General features: G+C 46.6%; 1 protein-coding gene across 2 annotated transcripts in view; it reads right to left on the minus strand.

Annotated features, from left to right (window-relative positions):
- Nucleotides 1-14,636, minus strand: part of LOC111855303 (synaptotagmin-2-like) — an 84,493-nt gene extending 69,857 nt beyond the window's left edge. Inside the window, exon 1 of one of the 2 annotated variants that reach the window (XM_023834202.2) lies at nt 14,323-14,636. The gene's annotated coding sequence lies outside the window, so the exon portion shown is untranslated. The remainder of the gene's footprint in view (nt 1-14,322) is intronic. The other variant, XM_023834199.2, reaches the window with a different exon arrangement.
- Between the last annotated feature and the right edge of the window lie 1,377 nt (nt 14,637-16,013).

A 16,013-nucleotide genomic window follows, 5' to 3' on the forward strand; every position in this document is an offset into this window, starting at 1 on the left:
CCTCCCATAGTAACAGGCAGCTTCCAGTAAGCCCTGGATATGCAATACGTGGGGGGGGGGAAAACTATTGGCATCCATAATAGGCCAACTTCATCAGCATTGTTAACGGTACTTTTAAGCAGCATCGGCTGTGGGTTGCAGCAATCTCTCCATTAGGCCCCGGCCTGTAATAATTCATATATTATATTATTATTAATGAATCATAATGTAATAAGGAAGTGGCATTTTTTTCCTGAGTGATTAGCATTGACCTGCCACACTCACCCAGAAAAACAGAAGATAAATATCGACCGTCCCGTGCTCATCAGAGTGGCCGCATCTCCAGACACCACGTGACCACGGTTACGGGAGCGGCGTGGAGGCTCGGCGGCTGGCTCCGGGTGCGAGGAGTTTGCATGTCCCTCCGGACAATTTATCAGCTTAAGACAGGACAGGGTTGACAATTTGAAAGTATCCCCCCCGCCCCACCCCCAGGTCTAAACCCAGAAGTCAGTGAGAACCCTGCTCCCTCCGACTTGTGTGAGGTCACCATAACATCCCACCGGCACGTCACGCATGTATCGCTCCATCGGCCATTTTGCAGGAGTTGCAGAAAAGATGATTTTCTCACTCTGCTGGAACAGGACTTTTTGGGGTTATTTCAAGCTCTAGAAAAAAATGACATAAGTCCTTCACATTGCTTTCACTTTTAAAGTGAAAAAATGCTGACCCAACATGCGAGGCTCGCTCTCGCGTTCGGCAGAAGAATGTCATTTGCAGGCCCAGTGACTCAGGAAACATCTACTCCCTCCCGCCACCTCCCACGTGTCATAGTGACGGTACATGCATTACACTGAGAGCGTGAAGACTGAAGCAGCGGCAGTACATAACGGGATACTGAAACAACATTTAATACTGAAGCTTTTAATAGGCCCAAAGAATGAGCTTCCGTCTGGCTTGGCAATGTTTATATACACTTTGCTCAGTCTGCATAAGGCCAAACCCAGATCTGCATAAGGCCAAACCCAGAGCTGTTTTATTGAAAATGCTAAGCCTCTGCTCTTTGGTGCATCTCTCAGCGGGTCGGGTTTCTATGCCTGTGATAGAGAAGTTGCCAGTTTATATCTCATGCTTAGCAGAATGATTACTTTGCCATTGGGCCCTTGATCAAGGTCTTTAACCCAGATGCTCCAGGAATGCTGGGTAAACAGATGACTCTTTGCTTGCACCCGAAGCTTGTTGATATCTCCAAGGAGAGCAAGATGGGACAGGAGAAAGCTAAAGAATTCCTATGTACTTGTAAATGGCAGATAAAGTTGCATTTCCTTAATGCCCCAAATTCCCACATCACCTCTGATTATCTGAATTATTCATCTCCCACAGGTCTGACCCTCAGCGCCACGCAGCATCTCCTGCTTTACAGAGCCCCCCACAGGACTGATCCACACGTCCATCTCCGCTCTCAGGGAATACCGCCACGCTCCGTCGATTTCAGAACGCTTGCGACCCAGTCACAGCCGAGGAGATCCGACGCCTTCGAAGGAGGGAAGGCGGAGAGATGTGATGTCCCAGGAGATCACAGGAGAAGACAGGACGGCAAGGGGGGGCTGGGGGAGGGCAAATGCGTGTGCCAAACTGCCGCCGTCTAAAGAAATCTAACACGATGTGCTTAATGATTTCTTTTAGCACTGAACGGCGTTCCGTAGCTGTCGACTCTGAGTCCCAGAGAGAAGCAGTAATATCACTGCAGATCTCAGACTATAAAGACAGGATAAAAACCTCAGTGTTCACAAATGGATTGAAGAAGCAGGAATATTACAGCTGTGGTGCCTGTATAACACCTGAAGAAGTTATGCTTTATCATACAGCCATCAGATCTCTGCTTCACTACAACCTGCTTCACTACAACCTGCAGTGAGCAGCTCAACTGGAAATGTGATAACAGGAGGGCAGGCCGTGCTTCACTGGCCTTCTGTGGATTATTCTCCGCATGTCTTGCCTTTGAAGAACATCTGAAGTCAAAGAAAAGGATTTCTTTACAGCAGGAAGATGGTTATTACTATAAAAATATATATATCCCCAACAGACCAGAGAACCATCTACCAAAATGCTCCTGGGCTTTCCACGAAATATCCAAAGACAGTAAGTTGTAGATAGCTGTCGGATTGCGATGCATTTGTCGGGATGAATGAATGTCTTCAGCAGAGAGAGACAAAGCCACAGGGGATACAACTTGAATCGCTGAGGCACATTGTACATTCACAGAATATTCACTCACTCACTGTACAGCCCACTGTGCGATACTATTTATTTACTACATAATTGTTGCTAATTATTAGCTGTTACTGTCTATTAATGTCTAAATGTCTGTTTAAATGTGTGCTGTGCTACTGTAAACCTGCAATTTCCTTTGGAATTAATAGTCTCCATCCATCCATCCATCCATCCATCTATCCATCCATCCATCCAAAGATAATTTTGACAATCATTTAATGTTTCTATGATCCTGTGCACAGGGTATATTTCTAAAAATGTAGAAAACTTCTCTTTCAAAGAAAGACAATTACAAAACCTACCACACCAAACAACTGCAAATCCTAAAATATTACATAACAGAAAATGGGTAGTTTCGCAACATTTTTTAACATATCAGGACATTTTTTCTCCAGAAAAAAGTGCTGGTCTTATGAAACAAAGAGGAGTCAGGGATGATTCAGCCGCCACAGTGTGTCCTTGCATTTGGGCTGACAGTCCATCCTGTTCCCTTACATCACTTTTTAATGAGACTCACTCTGCAAACATCATATACTACGCTGTATGGAATGTCTGATGGGCAGAAACTACTAACTGATCCTGTGTTGAAGCAGTGCAGTAAGTGAAGGTTACGTATCTATGCCTGATTTGTACAAGTATGTGCAGAGGTAAATTGGAATGTGTGTGTTTTCACATATCCCATCATGCTCTGCTTTTTAAAGACACACACACATATATATATAGAGGGGAGAGTGAAGCTGGGTGCCTGAGCACAAGGTCAGCCATCCATCCAGCCCCCATTTTTTTCAGGGGGTCAGGGGCCTTGCTCTAGGGCCCAACTCAAATGCAGTTATTCTGCAAATAGGGGATTTGAACTAGCAGCCTTCTGATGGGGTTTGACCATGGCCATCGTGGTTTAAAGAGAGCCTGTGCTCCGATGGCCTTCAGGGACAGAGGCGAGAGACTCGATTTTAGGCCCGACCTGGGAGCTGAGTTGATCTGCCACGTCCGCTGGAACTCGCTTAAGAACATTCCTAGACACCTCTTTGAAGTGTGGCCCCCTCCAGAACTGAGGGGCTGAAGTGGGTTTAGATAAAGAGACCCCCATTATAAAGCAGCCTGCTCTCCACATGCTGGTCACCACCACATCCCAAGCTAACTCCATCTTCTCCATTACACATTCCCGACGGAGTCTGGCACATCTCTTTCAGGAAATCTGACACCCATCTGATCTTCTCGAGATGAAATTAAGTTGGACTGGAATATGTTAGTACAGGCAGTGCCCAGGTTGCGTGTGCATTCGATATTATGAAGCATTATATATAATCCAAATTTTCGGCAGTCCGTTTACAAGTACAAGTTGTCTGGGTTAAGAACGTCCGATTTACAGACACTGCCTGTATTAGCATATCCCATCATGCTCTCCTTTTTATAGACACACACATATATAGAGGTGAGGTCTGAGCACAGGGTCACCCTTTTGTCCAGCAGCCCAGGAGCATTTTTCAGGGGTTTAAGGGCTTTTGCTCAAGGGGGCAAAAGAGACGTGCCTATTCTGCCAAAAACGGGATTTGAACCAGCAGGCTTCTGATTACAGGCACAGCGGCCTGACCCACGGAGCCGCTGCCCCTCGATGGGACACCTCAGATGGAAATCCCATCCCAGAGCCGAGCAAAGATCTGCAGCTTGGAAACTCACAAACCTCAAATGAGATTTAAAAGGCAATAATTCACATTAATGCCCAGCATTAAGCATGTAATGTGTTTCTTCATACCCACTGAGAAGCCAGTGATGTGGCGTGTAGAATCTCAAAGGTCACGGCTTCACGGGCCAGTCAGCATGCTGCTCTTCTATATGAGTAAGGTGTTTACCCTGAGCTGCTTAAGCAGAACATCAGCCCCTGTGGGCAGCCAGCTATCAGCACTAATGTACTGACCTTAGCTGCATAAGTATATGGATGGACTCAACCAAAAGGGGAAATGCAAGGCATGAATTGAGGGAAGCATCCGTTCTTTTACTCTATACTGAATAAAGTGTTACATTTCTGCAGCTGGCTGAATAAACAGAAAGAGGCGAGTGTGTGACCAAAGCTTCAGCTGAGTACTTTCCTTGTCTGCTGAGAGAGATTCTGGAATATTCTTTCACGGAAGTCTGCCAACCGAAACCAGCATCTCACGTGAATTTGAGTCACTTCGCTCCTGCAAACGAATGCGTGGCCGATCTCTGAATGTCGTTTGGATTAATTATGTTGAGTCTATGAGTGTAATCATTATTTTCAGTGTACGTGAGGTATAAACTGCCATATTTATTGATAGGCACAGCACAGTTGCTAAAAAAAATTAGTAGGAGCATTGTAGGACAGCAGGAAATGATGGATCTGTGTTAGACTATTAAAAGATGTATTAGAAAACATTTCAGACTTCACAAGGCTGGAATACACGACAAAAAGATTTTTCTTCAAAGCTATGAAGCGACAAACAAATACGTAAGAAAGCAAAAGGACCTCCATTCTGTGTTTGTTTGTAAGATTGAGGAGCTTAAACAAACCCAAAATCCTGTGCCTCGTGATTTGTCAGAGGGAGGTCATTTTTCAAGCGGCATGCTTTCCTGAATGCGGCAGAAAGAGTTATTTATTTCTTATGCATTTTGTTTCCTAGTAGCGACGGAAAATGCACTTGAAAGTGATTTCAGCAGGAACAACAGTGTCGCTTCCTGCTGCGATTTTATCTGTGGGAGGAGAGCATCCACAATCCAGCCAAAAGGATGTGTGCCTCTATGTTAAAAGAAAAAACAACAATTGAGATAAAACAATACTCTCGATCTATACTTACAGCCAATTAATGCTATTTGGGATCCATCTCATCTCTGAGCAAGTGGCGGGTTCGTCGATCCTGGGAAGTCACTCAGAAAGTCACGTCGGGGCCTCAGAAGATCATAGCTAGTTAGCTGGTTAGCAGAACATGCTGCTTCAGCATCTCCTACATAAGTAACATGTTTATTTTAATATTTAGTGTAGTGACTGTTTTTGCCCAACAGGGGGCCCCATGCAGACATGCAGTTTGAGTGGTGGTAAACACCAAATTCTGTCTCTGAGAGCTTCACTCCATTGCCTACACCATCACATTACCACAGATGGGATGGAAACGCAACTGAAAACCCCATACGCTCTCCAGCTGTGCTGCAGGGCCTCGTGCGGCTCGCGTTTCGAACAGCTGTGTGTCCCATCAGCCCATCCCGAGAGAATCCATACCGCCGAATGCATATGGAAATCAAGAGCAATGAACACCAGACAGAAGACGCAATGCCTTGCAGCAGGAGTGAGTTCCCAGAAACGACGAACACTTTGGGGCCCGCTGCCCCCTCCTGGATGTTTAAAAATTAATAGATAGTGAGTAGAGTCAGAAGATGGTAGCTAGCTGGCTGGTTAGCCGAACATGCTGCTTCAGCACCTCCTATATAACAAACGTATTTATTTAGTATTTAGTGTAGTGACTGTTTGTGGTCAATAGGGGGCCCCACACAAACGCGTGGTCTGGTAAACACCGCCGGCGAGCAAGGGAAGCTAAGATGAGAACTAACCAACCGCGATGCTGGAGTCACATGGGTGGGGGTCATGTGAAGGAGGGCTCTTCGCTGCACGGCCCAATCCGCCGTGCTGGTAAAAAAAGAGAGAAAGAAAAAAACACAACAGGTGCTGTGGCATAGCAGAGCACCTGGTCAGTCATGGCCTCCATGGGAACTCTGGGAGGGAAGGAGGGATCTGCCAGCCAAGCGAAGGACGTGGAAGCCAGGGAGGAAGAGCCGAGTCAACGAGTCGAAGGAGTCGGCGTCGTGAATCTCGGCCGGGCCGGGGGGGGCGGGGGGCGGGGTAGGCTGGCTCGGTGTGGGGGGAGCGGCAGATGGAGGAGAGGATGCAGGCACGAGCGAGCGGCCAGATTGTGTGACTTGGACAGATCTGATCATTACCCTCTGCTACGGTCTCCTTCGCAGGACAACACCCCCCCCACCCCACCCCCCACCTCCTCTCTGCTGAGGCAGCGCCGAGCTCCTCACCGGGCCAGCAGCAGTGAAAACGGTCCCTCCATCAAATACGTGCCATCAGTTAGTGCACCGCTTCCCTGTACTTCATCTTGAATGCTTTGTTTTTTCTCACTTCTGCACACACCAAATACTGAAGCAGAAATAGCAGGCTCAAGCACAGGGGCTGAAAGATCCATCCCCCCTCCCCCTTCTGTCTTCCTCTACCCCATTGGCTGAGCTGGATGTCAGCCCCACCCCTAGCTCCTCCCACTGCCTTCCCACCTGGATTAATTATGCAGGTCACTGCAGTACTCAGGACCCATGCTGCAGTGTGTTTGCTCAGAATCTCGCCCCACTCCCTCCCAACCTCTCTTTTCCTCTCTCTCTCCCACCCATTCCCTCTCTCCATTCCTCTCTCTCCCTCTGCTCACTTTCTCCCATTCCCCCTCGCCCCCCCCCCTGCTCCTGCGCTGTCTCCATCCCTCTCTCCCTCCCTCCCTTCCTCTCTACCCTCCCTCCCTCCGCATCGTGACCCAATCGGGACCCGCTTCCCAAAGCCGGGTGAGCGATGCCAGTGGAGGAGCAGCTGCCTCGGCCAGTGCTGCCTTTAGCTTGTTTCCGAGGGAGACACCGGCCGGGAGAATCCCGGTGTCACGTGACCCGAGCCGCTTCCGTCACCAGCAGCGCCTCCTCTGTCTGAAAGCCGCCCCCAGCAGGTTTAGGAACAAGGCTGATGCAGAGCATTCCCAGCTAAACACTCATCTATTCAGAAAGCTGAGCCTCATTAGTTTAACTGACGCTCGCCAGGTGACCTGAGACAGCAGTGCAGCAACAAAATTGCACGAGTCTGGATGCCAGCGCCAATCAGAACCCGGTGGTCCAGTTGTGCCAAATCGGCTTTCAAAGGTGAAAATGCGATTGAATTACTGAACTCTGATAACAGGTCCATTCATTTCAGGCTGGCCTGAGTCATTACAAGAGCACCTGAAGACGGTGAATTTATGGTTTATAACTGTGTTTAGAAAAAAACCTTAAAACACAGGTGTAACACAAACATTTTAGCACCAGGCCTGCATCTGTATCTTTCCAACAGTGCAAGTGGCTATTTATCAAGAGACAGAGTTTTGATCTCATTATCATAACTAACTAGTGCTTAATTCACAGCCACACCCCCACAGGACCCATCCAGATAAGGGCAATATTAGTGTGCTGTGTAACTATAGCCTCATAAAGGGCCCGTCCACCTCCACCCTCCGTAAGCACACAGATGTACAGTAGATATGGGTGTTTCTGCAATGCATTCCATGAAATGTCCACACCCAAGCTACTCCGCATCCATGGGGGTGCTGAGGCAGAACCAGAACAGCTGACATTTTCTTCACACCTGCTGTGTTCTCGGTTTGCCTAGAACACAACCACGCTCGGGTTCTCTGCCAGCTCTGCCTGGTTTGGGGGGGGCGTGTCCATCCCCGGGGATCACCTATCATGTGAGGCATCTCCAGCTGGGCCTCTGTCAGACCAACATTCATCATGAACACAGTCTGAAGACCGACTGCCATTCTCATATAAATACAGTGAATACAAAGGTGTGTCCAGAAGGTGCCACAGAAGGTGGATATTTCCATGATGCCCACAGAAGAACAGGACAAAGCAGCAGCGGAGACGAGAGGCTTACTATTTACCAGTGGCTAGTAACAATTACTCTGCACTAACTAAATCACACTAACTGCATCGACGAACAGATGTCAGATATCTAGCTGTGGGAGTGGGAGAGAGAGATAGGTGTCAAGAGTCAGATGTTAAACATCAGGGTGCGTAGTCAGGATACATCGTGTGCTTTGATAAATGTAAACAGAGCAGCACTGAGCCGGTGAGCCTGGCGTCTCCTGCATCTGGCAAAGGCAGCAATTTCCCGCAGAGCACAGCCACCCGCGCTTAAAGGCCTCCTGAGGGGAGCACAGCCACCCGCAGCACAATGGCCCGTCGACCAGCAAACCTGCCAACGACTCTCTCACTCGCACACGCGGCCAGTGACACCGGGTTTAATTAGCCCAGCGAGCCAGATACCGATTTAACAATGTCGCAAAAAAATCAGAGGTGATGCTGATGGAGCAGCAGGCTCCTTTTATGAATGGTTTTACGCGAAAGCCAAATTCTCTCTGACGGATAAAACACGGACGTACAACCAAGAATGAGGCATATTCTGGGGAAAAAGAAAAAAAAACGAAAAACACAGTCCCTCCTCTCCCGACATCAGCGATCAGAGGCCGCATGCAGCTCAGACAGCGTCCGCCATGTTGGGGTGATCTTCCGGGATGCCCGGCCCGTGCCGGGGGGAGAGACGGTCTGTGGGAACCTGTCTGAGCGTCAGGATGACGTGAGGGACCGGTTACATAAGCCGGCGAGGTGCTGTATGCCGCTCCTGAGCCAGGGACAGTCTGTGCTCTTCAGATGGGATAGACCTCCACTCCTTTCCAGCAGAGTCTGCAGTCTGTCATCCAGGAGGCCCTCAAAGGCCTCGCCAGCTTGGCCCTGTGCTCCTGGGGAGGAAGGGTGGGTGGAGGCGCAGTACTGCATTGTCTTTCTGTTTAGTGTGTGATGCTCCATCCCATGGCAATACGTTACAAATCGCTATCTCACACGTCTGTGTTTTTATTCTGCAGCATTTTTACACGTGCGACTTCATGTTAAAGAACTGCCGCCTGTCCTGAACTGCACTGCTGTCTGTCCTGTATTGCACTGCCGTCTGTCCTGAACTGCACTGCCGTCTGTCCTGTACTGCTCTCCTGTCTGTCCTGTATCGCACTGCCGTCTTTCCTGTACTGCACTGCACTTCCGTCTCTCCAGTATTACACTGCTGTATGTCCTGTACTCCGCTGACGTCTGTCCTGCACTGCACTGCAGTTTCTCCAGTATTACAATGCTGTCTGTCCTGTACAGTGCTGCCGTCTGCCCTGCATTGCACTGCGCTGCTGTCTGCTCTGCATTGCACTGCGCTGCTGTCTGCTCTGCATTGCATTGCACTGCTGTCTGCTCTGTATCGCACTGCTGTCTGCCCTGTACTGCAATCTCTCCAGTATTACACTGCTGTCTGGCCTGTACTCCACTGACATCTGCCCTGTACAGCGCTGCCATCTGTAGTATTGTCCCCAATCCACCTGCCCCCTTCCCTGTAACTGTAATGTAAGAATTTCACAGTGTTTTTCCAACATTACAATCAAACTTAAAAATTTAATAAATGGAATAAAATATATGCATATGCACACACACACTCTTCTCTCTAAATGAAGGAGAGGGAAATGCCATGACTTATATGCCAGCTGAGAGAAATCAGCAGTAAAGCTGATATTGTTCTACATTTTGTAAATGGATCTTCTGTGATCCATAATTAATACAGTAACTGTGACGCTCGCACCAAATTTTCTTAAGGTTATTCACAAATGATGCAACTCCTCCATTTTTGTGCAAAAAAGACTCCCCTCAGCGTACAGGCCTGTGGTCTGTCCAGGAAAAAGGAAAAGTAACGATTAACAAAGCTGAAGAAAAGCCTCTGCGCTCAACGGCTCTGCTGAAAATGGAAGCAAATTAACTACATAGTAGTTTGCAAGCATTCATTTATCCATCAAGATATGCTCTTTGATCTGATTTTCATACGCCAGTGACAAATTTTGTCCTGGGGATGTTATAATCATCAATGTCGACTTCCTGATACCGGCTGGGTTTCCTTTGAGACAAAGAAATATGAGGTAATGAGATATCGAGGATGTGAGTGAGATAATGAGAGAGACGTGGACCGGGCATTTTGAAAATGCTGAAGCGACAGCCGCTTCAGACGCATTTCAGAGACTTAAGGATCACGCTGTATGAAACTGGCAGCAAACCAAAGGGGGACCAAACAGAAGATGTGAAAAGACACTGTTTATATCACCACCAAAGCTGTCTCAGATCCTCAGTGTGAGACGTACACGGATGTCTCGAAAATGAGAGGAGTGTCACTTTCTTGACGGTTTTACCTACATATTTATTTTCCATGAAGCAATTTTCTGTGGTTCAGTTTTTCTACCATGTGTCCTAGAGAGTTGTTGAGTCTTTCAAACAGCCTTGCTGACCTTGAGGAGAGCTGCGGCTGGTCTGTCTGGCAATCCTGCACTCTGCAATGATTGATCCATCACATCTTTCCCTCCAGTGTTTTTCTGCACCTTAGTAGACTCAGTAGTTACCCAGACCGTGAGTGTAGATGTTCACGCACAGCTTCCAGAGGACAGATACATGCACTGGAGGGAAGGTGGAACCCACCTTGATTATTAAATGTCTATTTCCTCATTTAAAAAAAAAACAGCTGTGTGTCCTTTCGTAGCACTGCAAACAAAGCAGGAAAAATCACATAACAAACGACTTCCCTGGTTTTCAAGCTAAAGTCTGTGTCAGTCATTGAACAATGGCAAAGTTAAAATGAAACTGATATTGCCGGTTATTTTTATTCCTTTTAATTTGCATAATGACTTTCTATTTTGGGTCTCTCTGCTTTCAAAGGCGCTGCCCAGTTCTGAGCACCAACTTTGCAGTGGGTTGTGACTCTGCTCAGCACTGATTTCATACAGTACATCCCCATGTGGAGTTTTCACTATTCTGCAAGGCTGAACTAACAACGCAATCTTCCAAAAGCCTTCTGGCAGCAGCCGGATGCTAAGGGAGATGTCATTAGTGGGACATAAAAAAGGAATTGAATCTTAACAAAGTGAAACTCGGTTCCCTGCAAGTTGTTTGTTGCCTCCAAATACGGCAGCACCTCCCCCCTTCCACCGCCTGGCCAGTGCACAGCAGCATGGGCTGTCTATTGCGAGGGCTTAGATGGAAACAGATCACTGACTTCATTCTTCTACCAGCCTCGCAAAGAGACTCAAGACCCCAGAATTTATTTGGATTCCAGAATCAGAATCTGGACTGAGGGATACTCCTTTGGATTCCAGAATCTGCTTTTGGATTCAAGAATCTGCATTTGTTTTCCAGAATTCCATAAACTCTGAAGAGGGGGACTCCAAGAACAAGTAACACCTAAACAGTTGTCATCCACATCCAGGTTAAACCAGCAATTAGTGTGAGTATTAAGGACTATGACAGCTAACAGGAAACTGAGCCAGCAGACAGGAAGTGCATCATTTAAGACTGAGTTTGGCAAGGATGATGTCATTTTAAAGTTTCATACATGAATGACGGACAAGTGACATAACCCAACCAGGGGTCTCGTCAATCACATTATTGATACTGTCCCTTTCATAAGCTGTTTATTTTATTTATTTTAAATTTATATTATTAGTTGTGTGAAACATAAGTTAGCCTAATTCTTTATTCAGGGGGATATTAAGCTTAAAATTTTATTTTTACTTGTTAAAAATTATCGTGGTCTGGACCTTGGTGACCTCATCGCTGACTAAGGCCCTGAATCCAACTCCAACATAACCGGCAGGTGTCTCTCTCTTGAATTTTCACATCATTCGCTTTTTAAACAATTCTACGCATGCCCATAACTTTCTCCACTACTGTTCTATATGCAAAGGCAGGCGCTAATCAAATTAACATGTGTCCACATAATGAGGCCTAAATTAGACAATTACACTTAAAGTTAATATTTGGCTTTTAGCTATGGAATATAATCATTATGGATACATTTTTATATAACCTACTTGTTTTGATGGGATCAATGCTAATTGGAATTTATACCCCAAACTGAGTACTTTTCAGCTGATTAGTTGTTTGCTTTCATAAGACTTTCATAAGCCTTCAGTAACACTGACGCTGGGCTTCTGTGATATAAAACAACCCTGAGATGCTCATTGTGTTTTAAAAAAGGCATATGCACTCTGAAATGCATCAAAGAAACACAGCGAGCGTAGATGCACAGGTCTTCGCTGTTTCGCTGAATCTTTGGAAAGGCAAAGATGGAGGACTCTCCATGCAGCACAATGGCCTGTCAGTACCATCGCCAGCCGGGAAGATTAAGGACTGAACAAGGATGCAAAAATAGTCACCCTCCATCACGGTTGCGCTTTTAAGAAATGTGCATGAATAAGGAAGAGGGGGAGTTTGAATTCTGCACCAGAAATCCTTGGAAAACACACATATCTATAACGCAAATGCAGATGGATTTGTCTTGGGCAGAAGCAGAACCTCCATGGTTGGATTCACTGAGAAAAAAAACTGCTGTCGGGCTTCAAGGGATTGGGGGGCGGGTAGGGGGGGTGGTTGACAGGGTTCCCCCTACATTCCTCATTTTCTCATCTCCACCGAGAAGCCAGTGTCATTATTTTCTCAATGCATTTTAAAGAACCAGTTAATGCCGCTAATAAAAAGTGAGTCGATAGCATTCCGCACGCGGCAGAATTTCCAGCGAAACTATCCCTTTAACAAAGGAGCGAAGAGCAAAGATTCAGTTCTGCGATCCATCAGCAAGACTCCACCCGCCAGTGTGTGTGCAGGTGAGCTTCTGGGGCGTCACCTAAGCGATACTCCTTACGCTTTCCTCATTCTGCATGGAGAACAGAGCCCCAGCCGCGCGGCTCTCGAATCATCACTCACGCTAACGACACAGCTTATTGCATTGCAGCCCCCAGAGTTCTGAGCTCTGATGCCGGAGCGATATTTTTAGTCTGGGTCCATCTTTAAGCACCTTGTATCACTTCCCTTTTTTTTTTTTTTTTTTTTTTTTTTTTGGTCACGAGGGGGGCGGCAGTGATTAATTGGAGGGCTCTCACTGGATAGAAAAGAGGATAACCAGCACCCCCCACACACACCAAAACAGATATGACATAAATCCACAAACAGCCTACGGGCCTGACATTATGCTTTACGTTCCCTCGTTTACCACAAAGCCTGCTGAGAAGCCATGCAGGTTTAGTATCTGTAAATAGGCTTAGTGTGTATTTTGTGTTCCATATATTTCTCTTCAACAGTCACTTTGTCCCACAACGAATTTCAAGACCTTTTTGTAAATCATCTTAAGTAAAGGGAGATTTTTCACTTTAATCACAGTCCAGTTCAACGATCTATACAAATCTCTGCAAAATATTGACTAAATGTCACATTGTGACGAACAACCATTTTAATATGCTCGTTGTTCTTATGTCATCTTTCAATCAATAAAATACGAAACAGTGGCCCCTGCTGGCTGAATTAGGGGTACCCGAATGTAAAGCTAAGAACAAATTATTGAGCAAAAAAATAAAAAGGTCATCGCAATCAGGGAATCGCAGCGTGATATGAGGATTACAAATTAGCTCTTAACCTGGAAGTGGAATCCTATTCTCCCGCGGGACAGCGGGCATCCTGACCCAGCAGGGGAACCGGCCACAATCATGCGCTTCCAACCAAAGTCTGAACAACCGTGCAGCCACATCAATAAATTCACAAACTGCTGAAACCGTATCTATAAGAATACAGTGACCTTACGTTTATATGTATGCCACAAGGGAAGAGGGGTCACAATACCTATGTGTGTGTGTGTGTGTGTGTGTGTGTGTGTGTTTACATCAATTTCAGAAATACCCATGGTGAACACATTCTGTTCATTTTCAGAACGCTTTCTCAAAGTATGCCAATTGACAGCGGTACATGGGGCCACGTTGGTGCCGAAGACAGACGGCCAGGCTCAAGATGCACTATGGGCTGTAACGGAATGCTGAAGATTCACAGTGTGGCTGTAACGGGATGCTGAAGATTCACAGTGTGGCTGTAACGGGATGCTGAAGGTTCACAGTGTGGCTGTAACGTAATGCTGAAGATTCACTGCGTGGCTGTAACACAATGTTGCACCGCATGCAAACTTAAAAAGAAACCACACATATTCGGCTATCTCATCCTCCTACCTTCCATCCACAAACCAATCTGAGCAATATTAGAATAGAACTCATCATAAACTCATTTCTCTGCGTTTGATCCCATAATACCTTTACTCGGAAACGTATGGATATTAGAAAGGAAATGCATGCTTTAGGCGCAAGCAGAACAGAAGATAAAACCGCAATAGCAGAGGAATTTGCACATCCACGGAGCGCACGGGAGACTGTCCCTTACCTTCAGCGTAGATGCCTACAACGTTAGGAAACTTCTGTGCTGTTCAACCGCACTAGGACGAGTCGTAAATAGGCGGGAACCTGTTTTTTTTTTACTGCACTTAGAGGTCTTTGCTGCCACTTTGCTAATATATCACCCGTCCATATAGATGAGGATCCGCAGGGGGTCCCAGGTGAGTCGGATCCTGAGTGCGGTCACTGCAACGCCAGCCCAAGCCGGGGGAATGAAGCGCTAAATTGATTAGATCAGTGGGGGGGGGATAACTACACACACTGCAGTTTTCTTTCCCAACTAAGCTCTCTGCTGTTCTGCGGCTGTATTTCCCGGCGCTGCCGTCTCATTGGTTGGGCAGCTGTTCAATAATAAAAACCCTCATCTTTAATAAGGATGGGGGGGCGTGGAGGGGCGTTTCAGAGCCGCACACAGACCCACCTACCGCCAACCCCGCCCCATCCCCTTCGCCGTTTCTCCCGAGGAGAGAGACTGCTGAGCTCGGCAAATTTAGACGCAGTATGTTTATATGGAGGGAGGGGGAGCCGGGGGGGAGATGGACCGGAAAGGAGCAGAAGCGCAGGGTGCAGATCAGTGAAAGAACCAGAACAGTCGCAGCGATTAAACTGCAGAAGCTGCTGGAGACACCCAGCAAGGGGGATTTCCTTAGGAGATGCTCTGCATTCATTTCCTTATTATGTCGGGGGGTCTCATTTGTATATGTTTTTTCCCAGTGCTGTGTAACGACCATACTGACCTGCACCGGGACGTGTGGCAGGGCTAGATGCCTCAGAGCAGATTTCCATTAAGGGATTTCCAGGCAGGCTAAAGCGATTCCCTCATGAATAATGAATATGTTCCTTTTTTAGAGGAGAGACACACAGACTCCGTGCAGTACTTATACAAATCATCGCTAGTGCAGTATCTTCTGTAGAGCTGGGGGGGTTTCCCCCCCGTGCAAATAGCTTGCTGTGAATAATCTTAATGTGAGCATCATGTGCGTATAGAGGCAATAGCAAACCTCACCCGAGACCGTTTTCGTGCTGCTGGTTTGTGACTTTTTAATGCATCGTGTTTTATGGGTTTTTGAAAAACTGAAAGACTGAGAAATCCGTCACTCGTTTAGGATTGATTTGCTCCTTGTCACCATTTATACGATTAACTTGGTTTGGTGATTCACGTTTAGGACTGGTCTGACATCTATAAGAGCCATAAATGGTTCAGTGGACCCTCATAAATAATCTGGAAAGCTGATGCATGTTATTTCATCATAATTCAGCTCCTTCACTTTGTGGGACAGTTTTGTGCAAAGAAGAGCTTCTCAAACAAGTTCAGGAAACATCACAGTGGGAAACCACCTACCAATATTTTATATATCCAAAATTTCAAATAATCTATAAAACAATATGTTGCTTTCATTTACAATATAACATAATATGGTGTTTTTGTATACAGATATCAGTCTAGATTATTGCATTTTCCCCACATGGACGATTAAAGCATCTGTACTATATTCTATCCATAATAGATGCCCATGCTGAGTACTGGATGTGTTACACAAGCATCTGGAACTCCCCACCATCTCAGCTGGACTCCTGTTTGCAGATTCCTCATCTGCATTCAACCACACATCCTGGCAGAGAAGCTCTCCACCCGCTTCCACCTGGATGACCAGCTCACTCTGCGGATCATCAACTTTC

Source organism: Paramormyrops kingsleyae, chromosome 18, assembly GCF_048594095.1.
Source record: "Paramormyrops kingsleyae isolate MSU_618 chromosome 18, PKINGS_0.4, whole genome shotgun sequence".
NCBI lineage: Eukaryota > Metazoa > Chordata > Actinopteri > Osteoglossiformes > Mormyridae > Paramormyrops > Paramormyrops kingsleyae.